The sequence below is a fragment of the Muntiacus reevesi genome, chromosome 17, assembly GCF_963930625.1.
Source record: "Muntiacus reevesi chromosome 17, mMunRee1.1, whole genome shotgun sequence".
Lineage (NCBI taxonomy): Eukaryota > Metazoa > Chordata > Mammalia > Artiodactyla > Cervidae > Muntiacus > Muntiacus reevesi.
This window is the reverse complement of record NC_089265.1, coordinates 107,931-119,199: the sequence shown is the minus strand read 5'-3', so window position 1 is coordinate 119,199 and position 11,269 is coordinate 107,931. Positions and strand designations below refer to the sequence as shown.

General features: G+C 36.6%; 2 pseudogenes; both read left to right on the top strand.

Annotated features, from left to right (window-relative positions):
* The first annotated feature begins 3,897 nt into the window (after positions 1-3,897).
* Positions 3,898-4,835, top strand: LOC136148729 (olfactory receptor 4P4-like; annotated as a pseudogene).
* Positions 4,836-5,937: 1,102 nt separating this feature from the next.
* Positions 5,938-6,054, top strand: LOC136148779 (U6 spliceosomal RNA; annotated as a pseudogene).
* Positions 6,055-11,269: the final 5,215 nt, after the last annotated feature.

Genomic DNA, 11,269 nt, shown 5'->3' with positions numbered 1-11,269 from the left:
ATAGAACTGAACAAAGATTGATTTGGAACTGCTAGTCCAGCTTCACTACTTCATGGACTCATTAGGAATTTCAGAGAAGAATACCTAAGTTTGAACTATAGATGATAGAGATTTCCATATACTTGAACTGGATAAAGGGAACTTAAAATAGCAGGCTCTAAAGGATATGCAGGTCAGGAAGCAAAGTTAGAACTGGACATGGAACAACAGACTAGTTCCACATAGAAAAAGGAGTACATCAAGGCTGCATATTGTCACCCTGCTTATTTAACTTCTATGCAGAGTACATCATGAGAAACACTGGGATGGAGGAAGCACAAGCTGGAATCAAGATTGCCGGGAGAAATATCAATAACTCAGATACGCAGATGACACCACCCTTATGGCAGAAAGTAAAGAGGAATTAAAAAGCCTCTTGATGAAAGTGAAAGAGGAGAGTAAAAATGTTGGCTTAAAGCTCAACAATCAGAAAACTAAGATCATGGCATCTGGTCCCACCACTTCATGGGAGATGGACAGGGAAACAGTAGAAACAGTGTCAGACTTTATTTTGGGGGACTCCAAAATCACTGCAGATGGTGACTGCAGCCAGGAAATTAAAAGACGCTTACTCCTTGGAAGGAAAGTTATGACCAACCTAGACGACACATTAAAAAGCAGAGACATTACTTTGCCAACAAAGGTCCGTCTGGTCAAGGCTACGGTTTTTCCAGTGGTCATGTATGGATGTGAGAGTTGGACTGTGAAGAAAGCTGAACGCTGAAAAATTGATGCTTTTGGACTGTGGTGTTGGAGAAGACTCTTGAGAGTCCCTTGGACTCCAAGGAGAGCCAACCAGTTCATCCTGAAGGTAATCAGTCCTGGGTGTTCATTGGAAGGACTGATGCTGAAGCTGAAACTCCAGTACTTTGGCCACCTCGTGCAAAGAGCTGACTCATTGGAAAAGTCCCTGATGCTGGGAGGGATTGGGGGTAGGAGGAGAAGGGGATGCCAGAAGATGAGATGGCTGGATGTCATCACCGACTCGATGGACATATGTTTGAGTAAACTCCAGGAGCTTGTGATGGACAGGGAGGCCTGGCGTGCTGTGATTCATGGGGTCGCAAAGAGTCAGATATGACTGAGCAACTGAACTGAACTGAACTGAAAGGATCCAAAGTAAAGGAGAGCTCAAGGAGTTGTGCTTCTTTCTGAGACTGGATCAGTTAATCTTATAAGAGATAAGAGAGACATTAGTCTGGAGGAGGGTTGTAAATTTATTCTGATTTGTTTGGAAAATAATAATCATCAACATCCAGCTACTGACTCCTCAAAATTTATGTCAGAACCATGGACATAAAGTTTGGGTCCAGCAGAGATCCTTAAAGATATAGTTTAACTCCCATTGCTTATTGATGTCTAAGTGAAGTCGCTCAGTTGTGTCCAACTCTTTGAGACCCCATGGACTGTAGCCCATCAGGTTCTCTGTCCATGGGATTCTCCAGGCAAGAATATTGGAGTGGGTTGCCACTTCCTTCTCCAGGGGATCTTCCCAACCCAGGGATTGAACCTGTGTCACCCGCTTTGCGGGCAGATGCTTTACCATCTGAGCCACCAGGGAAGCCCTGAAATATAAAAAAGGGATGTGGCATACTCATGTTAACAAGTTAGAAAATAGTACAGTGAGACAATTTTGTTTAATTTTCCAAATAGTTCAGTATTTTAAGGAATATCTTCTGTTAAGATGATATAGTATTTATTTTTTAAAATATGTAAATGCAAAATGATGCTTCTAGAAATATGAATCATACTGTTTCATTTCTTTAGAAATAAAAAATAGGGAAAATGCTTTGAAGTTGCTTAGGAATATAGGTTATAGTTTTTGAGTCATGCATTATACAGTTTTTATATTTTAAAAAGTAAATTTTATAGGTATTTTCCGCATATTTTTCACATCTCTTTCACATCGCTTTCTAATTGACTAGATTGAGTGCATTTACATGATAACAGTTTAAAAAATAATTTTCAATTTTGCCTGAAATTTTCAAGTATTGGTAAGACAAAATAATCTGCATTTTAAAAGCTTTTGTTTACTTTCTCAATAATTCATAATCATTTCATTGATTTTGCACTTTTAGTCTGCAAACACACTTACCAAAATGGTATTTACATTGTCTTTTTCAAATATGATTTGGCCTGTTGTCTGATAAAGAATCTCACAGAGGCAGGATTTTAGACATATTGTAAGGGGAAAAAAAGCCTGAGAAAATGTAACTTAACTGATCAGTTCATGCAGCAAGTCAAGTATTATATAAAGAATAATCTGTGATTGAATATTCAATTTATATTATTTCCCACCAAACCAAACAAATCTAATTTAGGGGAGAAGTTAAAATAGAGCATTACATGCTTTTAAATTATTTGAGAATAATTTTAAAAGCCTAAAACATAATTGTTAGTTGAATGAGATGGCTTATTTGACCACTACAAATATCCCCTCTTCACTATTCAGGATGATACATATTTAAATGCCATTTTGTGGCCATTCATGATGACTCTCATACACTAGATAGATTTGTAGTTTTACTCTTCCAAATCCCATTTTATGTACACAGGTTTGAATGGTAATTTCTCTGTAAATGAAAAAGGAGAGGAGCATTAAAGACTTGAGAATAAATTGTGAATATATTCGTTCTGAAGTTTGGAGTAAATGAAATAAAATATTTTAAATACTAAGGTCCTGTGTTTTAAATAGCTGAAGTAGAGAATTTTGGTATGATTTAGTGGAATGATTAGGTCTCAGTAATTTTCCCTAGTCTATGCTTCTTGAACTTCTACCAGTAGAAAGGAATTGGTTTATTCAAAGGTGTAATAGTTATAAATACCTTATTAGAGCTGGTCTTACATTATTTTATAGCAGTGACTAGGAGGCAAAGGAGGTAAAAATAATAGAAATGAAAGAGAGAAAAGCCAGCCTGAGATACTAAGACATGTGATATAGAAACAGAAAGAATTAAACATAGGAGTTGAACAGTTTGAGTACATCGTTAGAAAGAAACCAATTTATGCAAGTGAATAAGACACTTTGGGAGACTAAAATTCAAGTGAAACTTAATAGTATCCTCAAATGCCTTACTGAATATCTAAAACACATATTTTTAACGTTTGAGATGACACATTTTGAAATACTAGAGGCAATTACACTTTGCTTGTTATCCTTTTGTTTGACTATAAAATATAATATTTTATCAGTAAATTAAGCACACTTGTAAATTAGGCACAAGATAGATATAGCTGATTTTGGCCATGTATATATACCTCATGATTCCAAATTTGTTGATTTTTTCTCTATTTATCACATTTCCATCTAGGATGGATGGAAGGAAATTTTTCACATATAATATTATCCACATATTATATCTCATATATTTGTGCTTTTTTATTTTCTCTCAGGGTTTCATTCTATGTCTATTTTCTCAATAACTAATAGTGAGAATAGGAAAGAGATGACTGATTTTTTTTCTACAGTACCATTTCTTGAATTCTACCAGGGCATAATATCCAGTTATGGTTGATAATACATGCTAATAGAGTGGTTATGTAAATATACTGCATTCTACAGTGTTAGCTTTCAAATCAGGTATCAAAGTTGTTTATGAGGAATTAATATTTTCCAGATAGGGACTAAAAGAACTTAAGGAAAATCTTTCAAAATAAAAACCAAATCTTTTTCTTCAAGTTTTGAAGGCTTTCCATTATAAAATGCCCCATGCTGCAGTCCATGGGGTCGCAGAGTTGGATCAGACACAAACTGAGTGACTGAACTGAACTGATGACAAGGAATAATATGCATCATAATATTTGTATACTTATAAAGATTGATAACTAACTGCAGGTGGCTACAAATTGCTCTGAGTCATGGAAAATAGGAATAACATCACAAAATTTATTCTCTTAGGACTTTCTCAGAAAAAGGAAATTGAAATTCTCTGTTTTTTACTGTTCTTACTTTGTTACATTGGAATTCTGATCAGAAACCTACTTGTCATGATTTCTATCGCCTCCAGTCAACTTATGAAGCAGCCGATAAATTTCTTTCTGAGTCACCTCTCCCTCAGAGAGGCAGACATTTGTTACACCTCCACTGTGACCCCCAAGTTGATCGCTGACTTACTGGCAGGAAAGAAGACCATTTCCTACCATGGCTGCATGACACAGCTCTTCACCATGCACTTCTTTGGGAGGATCGAGGTCTTCATCCTCACAGGGATGGCCTTTGATCGCTATGTGACCATCTGCAAGTCTCTGTGCTACACTCTGATCATGTCCAGACAGAAGTGTGGGGCCATGATCACTGCTTCTGGCGCTGGGGGCTTCCTGCCTTCCTTCGGTCAGTTTCTCCTGGCCATCTTTTTACACTACTGCAGCCCCAACGAAATAGATCATTACTTCTGCGATGTGTATCCTTCACTGAAACTGGCCTGCACTGACACCACCAGAATCGGTCTCCTTGTCATCGCCAATTCGGGCCTCATGGGCCTGGTGACTTTTGTGGTCTTGCTGAGATTCTATGCAGTGATTTTACACACTGTCAGGTCCTACTCTGTAGAGAATCACAGCAAAGCTCTCTCCACTTGCAGTTCCCACGTCACTGTGGTGGTCCTCTTTATCTCTCCTTTATTCTTCATTTACATTCAATCAGCAACTACTTACCAGAAGACAGAGTGTTCTCTCTTTTTTATACTATCATTGCTCCCATGTTCAACCCTCTAATCTACACGCTGAGAAATATAGAGATGAAGAATGCCATAAAGAAACTCTGGTGCCATATCACAGTAAGAAAGGATATGAACTAAAACTTACCTCTGATTTTCACTGCTGAACTTGTTGAATATATGAATTTTATACCCTAAAAACTTTAAAATGTATAATACTTGCCCATGTCTTTTGTTTTGTTTTAGCAACATATAGATTCAAATATGAGCAAAAGCGTACAACTCCCTAGATTTATCCAAACTCTCTGCTGTGCCCTTTCTAGCTTTCTTATTTACATCTCCTCTTCCCCTCTGATCTTTTGGCTGTGTAGTAAATTAGATATTTAGCAGTAGACTATCCAAGGTGTCATGTAATACAAATCAACACTGAGAACCCATACAGCCCATTCTTGTATGTGACTTTAATCAATAAAGCCAATTCCAGGTAGCAATGATTTAGAAGATAATTCTAACATTTACTTGCATTGTTTAAAGAATATTCTAAATGACCAAATTTTGGACCTGCAACTATATTTCTTAAAAATATAGCTTCTACTCTGATAATTTTGTAGCCAGTGACATTTGGAGCTTCTTATGTGTCCAATATCAGTACTCTTTTCTTTTGTTCTAAGGAACTGTCTCTTCCAACTCTGTCAGTGTAAATGTGAACTGCAACTCTGGATAATTCTGGCACCTGATAGTGTATATTTCTGATGGGCATGTGTTCTGGACCCAGAATTGCTTACTAACTATGAAGACTGGGACATATGCTCAACAGATGATCCATCAAGGGATAATAATAGCCCAACACACAGTCTTGTGAGGATATGTGTGGGACTGAAACACTGCTTGGTCACACAGTAAGTACTCAATTAGTATGAGCTGTTTTATTGCCCAGTCTCCTGTTATGCATCAGAAATGTAACCATTCTGATAATAACTTTCCTTTGGAGCAGTGGGGGTGTGAGAATGGGACTCGTATTAATGTCATGTTCTGACTAGGCTTCGCTGGTGGCTCAGACAGTAAAGAATCCACTTGCAATGTGGGAGACCTGGGTTTGATTTGCTTGCATGGGAATTTGTTTTCAAGTTGTAGAGAGAGCCATGCTAGATACAAAATGAGTTGTCAGTGTTGAGAATTCTAGGTGCACAATACAAAAAGAAAAACAGCATAGTTCTGTGACTCAGTTTAAAATGCCTAGCAAGTGCTCACTTTGGCAGCACATATACTAATATTGGAATGATACAGAGAAGATTAGCATGGCCCCTGCACAAGGATGACATGCAACAAGGATATACAATGGAAAAAAGACAACCTCTTTAACAAGTGGTGCTGGGAAAACTGGTCAACCACTTGTAAAAGAATGAAACTAGAACACTTTCTAACACCATACACAAAAATAAACTCAAAATGGATTAAAGATCTAAATGTAAGAACAGAAACTATAAAACTCCTAGAGGAGAACATAGGCAAAACACTCTCCGACATAAATCACAGCAGGATCCTCTATGACCCACCTCCCAGAATATTGGAAAGAAAAGCAAAAATTAACAAGTGGGACCTAATGAAACTTAAAAGCTTTTGCACAACAAAGGAAACTATAAGCAAGGTGAAAAGTCAGCCCTCAGATTGGGAGAAAATAATCGCAAACGAAGCAACAGATAAAGGATTAATCTCAAAAATATACAAGCAACTCCTGCAGCTCAATTCCAGAAAAATAAATGACCCAATCAAAAAATGGGCCAAAGAACTAGACAGACATTTCTCCAAAGAAGACATACAGATGGCTAACAAACACATGAAAAGATGCTCAACATCACTCATTATCAGAGAAATGCAAATCAAAACCACAATGAGGTACCATTACACGCCAGTCAAGATGGCTGCTATCCAAAAGTCTACAAGCAATAAATGCTGGAGAGGGTGTGGAGAAAAGGGAACCCTCTTACACTGTTGGTGGGAATGCAAACTAGTACAGCCACTATGGAGAACAGTGTGGAGATTCCTTAAAAAACTGGAAATAGAACTGCCATATGACCCAGCAATCCCACTTCTGGGCATACACACCGAGGAAACCAGATCTGAAAGAGACACGTGCACCCCAATGTTCATCACAGCACTATTTATAATAGCCAGGACATGGAAGCAACCTAGATGCCCATCAGCAGATGAATGGATAAGGGAGCTCTGGTGTGTAAAAATAAATGGAAAAAAAATAAAATGCCTAGCAAATAAACCTAAAAATATGTGCTAGAAATTCTTGCAAAAATATCCTAACATATTTGCTTGTTGTTTTAAACCTAGCTCTTGACAGCTATCTGAAAACTCCTGGATAGGGCAGGCACAGTATACACGTCAGAGAACATAAGAGAGCAGGAAAGTGAAAGATCACCTTCTGGTGTGAAATAAGCAGGATCATTGATCAGAAGACCAGCCAGCCCTCTGCTTTCCCTCTGCTTCAGAAGCCCTATCCTCCAACCAACCAGACTTGTATTATTGAACAATAAAACTTCAAAAATTAACACAAATGTTTCTGTTTTATTTTTACTCTTGGAATAAAAGTTGTGAATACGGATTACTAAAATAATTGGAGACTGCAGCAACATGGATGGACCAAGAAATTATCTTACTAAGTAAAGTAAGTCAGACAGAGAAAACCAAATATATGCAATAACTTATATGTGGAGTCTAAAAGAAAAAATTACACAGATGGACTTATTTACAAAACAGAAACAGACTCACAGTTGAAGAAAACAAATTTATGGTTATCAAAAGGAAAAGGGGAGGGGAGGGATTAATTAGGAGTTTGGGATTAACAGATACAGACTACAAAATATAAAATAGATAAACAACAATGATCTATTGTATAGCACAGGGAACTATACTTAATATCTTGTAATAACCTATAATGAAAAGTAATGAGATGGAAAATACACATGCATATACACACACATATATATGAATTGAATCACATGGTTATATACCTAAAACCAGCATGATATTTTAAATAGACTGTAGTTTAATAAAATAAGCAAACATGTCATTGTCAATATCAATCATTAACTAGGGAATTCCTTCACTTTTGCACTTTGACCTCCTCCCTTCTCAGCTTCTCAAGAACATCAACCATATTCCTCTCTCTAGCTGGATCATTAATAGCATGTAAAATGTCAAGAAATCATGATGAGATTCTTTGTAATTGAGTGAGTGACCTTACCAGTTCTTGCATTCATGTTATTATCCACCTTTCATTAACTTTGGCTAAAATATTTTACAAGTCAAAATAGAGAAGTTGACTCACACCAAATAATATCAATGCTAACAATGTCTGGTCATAGAAATTCAAATTGTGTCACATGAAATGCAACTAATGATAGGCCTTTGTATATTTGGCTAGTTTTGCATCAACTTATAAATTTATTTTAGCACACTCTACTGACTATAAATATATGGGGAACTGTTGTCTGAACCAAGGGTAACATCTTAGTGATTTCTACATTAAATATTAATTGTAAGTTCAATGGAATCTTTGACATGTTCATTCAACATAGGTATAAAAACACAAATATGTTCTCTCTTAAAATGCATCATTTGACAAATGATAAGCTTTAAAGAAACTATAGAAATAGATCCATTCACAGATACCCACTAACTGTTTAAAAAATTCAGTGATACATGAAAAGATCTTAGAAGCTTTCAGACAAACAATAAAGATAAAGTACGATTTTTAAAAGATGAATTCAGTTGTATGATTTCAGCTTTTGAACAAATATAAATACAACATTTTCAGGTACAAAATGGATGAGAAAATACAATCGTCTTATAGATTACATAAAGTAAAATTCAAGAGACAACTAAATAATGAATATCTGTATAACATAAAAATTCAAAGATTTACAATTGAGTAAAACTCATATAAATTTAAAAAAAGATCCACAGCTTCCTTTTCATTTATTTAAAATATACTATTTATAATTATACATTTGCTTGGTTTTTTGTTTATTTCAATGTCTGTCTCCTTTTTTTTAGACCTGCAATTTATTTTTTATTTTTATTTGTTTAATTTATTTTCCATTTATTTTTATTAGTTGGAGGCTAATTACTCTACAATATTGTAGTGGTTTTTGTCATACATTGACATGAATCAGTCATGGATTTACATGCATTGCCCATCCCGATCCCCCCCTCCCACTTCCCTCTCTACCCGATCCCTCTGGGTCTTCCCAGTGCACCAGGCCCAAGCACTTGTCTCATGCATCCAACCTGGGCTGGTGATCTGTTTCACCCTTGATAATATACATGTCTTGATGCTGTTCTCTCAGATCATCCCACCCTCACCTTCTCCCACAGAGTCCAAAAGTCTGTTCTGTACATCTGTGTCTCTTTTTCTGTTTTGAATAAAGGGTTATCATCACCATATTTCTAAATTCCATATATATGCGTTAGTATACTATATTGGTCTTTATCTTTCTGGCTTACTTCACTCTGTATAATGGGCTCCAGTTTCATCCATCTCATTAGAACTGATTCAAATGAATTCTTTTTAATGGCTAAGTAATATTCCATGGTGTATGTGTACCAGAGCTCCCTTATCCATTCATCTGCTGATGGGCATCTAGGTTGCTTCCATGTCCTGGCTATTATAAATAGTGCTGTGATGAACATTGGGGTGCACGTGTCTCTTTCAGATCTGGTTTCCTCGGTGTGTATGCCCAGAAGTGGGATTGCTGGGTCATATGGCAGTTCTATTTCCAGTTTTTTAAGGAATCTCCACACTGTTCTCCATAGTGGCTGTACTAGTTTGCATTCCCACCAACAGTGTAAGAGGGTTCCCTTTTCTCCACACCCTCTCCAGCATTTATTGCTTGTAGACTTTTGGATAGCAGCCATCTTGACTGGCGTGTAATGGTACCTCATTGTGGTTTTGATTTGCATTTCTCTGATAATGAGTGATGTTGAGCATCTTTTCATGTGTTTGTTAGCCATCTGTATGTCTTCTTTGGAGAAATGTCTGTCTAGTTCTTTGGCCCATTTTTTGATTGGGTCATTTATTTTTCTGGAATTGAGCTGCAGGAGTTGCTTGTATATTTTTGAGATTAATCCTTTATCTGTTGCTTCGTTTGCGATTATTTTCTCCCAATCTGAGGGCTGACTTTTCACCTTGCTTATAGTTTCCTTTGTTGTGCAAAAGCTTTTAAGTTTCATTAGGTCCCACTTGTTAATTTTTGCTTTTCTTTCCAATATTCTGGGAGGTGGGTCATAGAGGATCCTGCTGTGATTTATGTCGGAGAGTGTTTTGCCTATGTTCTCCTCTAGGAGTTTTATAGTTTCTGTTCTTACATTTAGATCTTTAATCCATTTTGAGTTTATTTTTGTGTATGGTGTTAGAAAGTGTTCTAGTTTCATTCTTTTACAAGTGGTTGACCAGTTTTCCCAGCACCACTTGTTAAAGAGGTTGTCTTTTTTTATTGTATACTCTTGCTTCCTTTGTTGAAGATAAGGTGTCCATAGGTTCATGGATTTATCTCTGGGCTTTCTATTCTGTTCCATTGATCTATATTTCTGTCTTTGTGCCAGTACCATGCTGTCTTGATGACTGTGGCTTTGTAGTATAGTCTGAAGTCAGGCAGGTTGATTCCTCCAGTTCCATTCTTCTTTCTCAAGGTTACTTTGGCTATTTGAAGTTTTTTGTGTTTCCATAGAAATTGTGAAATTATTTGTTCTAGTTCTGTGAAAATTACCATTGGTAGCTTGATAGGGATTGCCTTGAATCTATAGATTGCTGTGGGTAGTATAGTCATTTTGACAATATTCATTCTTCCAATCCCTTCTTTTGTCTCCAGACTCCCTGAGGGCAAAGATCTGTTTTGTTCATCACAAAGCATTTTCTAGTGTTTTCCTGGTGGCTCTGTTGTAAAGAACCCACCTGCCAATGCAGGAGATGTGAGTTTCATCCTTGGCTCAATAAATTCCCTTGGAGAAGGAAATGTAACCCACTCCAGTATTCTTGCCTGCAAAATCTCATGGACAGAGGAGTCTGGTGGGCTACATTCCATGGGGTTGCAAGAGATTTGGACATGACTTAGCAACTAAACAACAGCAAATGCATTCCCCATAGTAAGGTTTATCCAAGGCAGACCTTTTAGAAGTAGAAAATAGTAAATATTTTCATATGAATGAATTTATGAGACCATTTTATATTTTTGTTATAGTTCTCTTTAAAATAAATTTTATACAAAATACATATGGAAAATTCAATTGGAAAAGCACATCTTTTTAGTAAGGAGTTAGCCATACGATGATAAATTAGGAAATTATCTGCACATCTGGCAAGAGAACCCATGGGGTCATGTGAGCTTCCACTCCCCAAAGAAACCAACCAACCAACAATCCAAACAAACAAAAACCACTCTGAAGCATAGGAGACTTTTCCAGTCATCACCTAGAAATTATAACACCCTAAAAAAAATTTTTCCCCCAAAAGGAAAATTCAATCTTAAATCCTGGGTTTATTCTCTGTACTTTTAATTCTGACT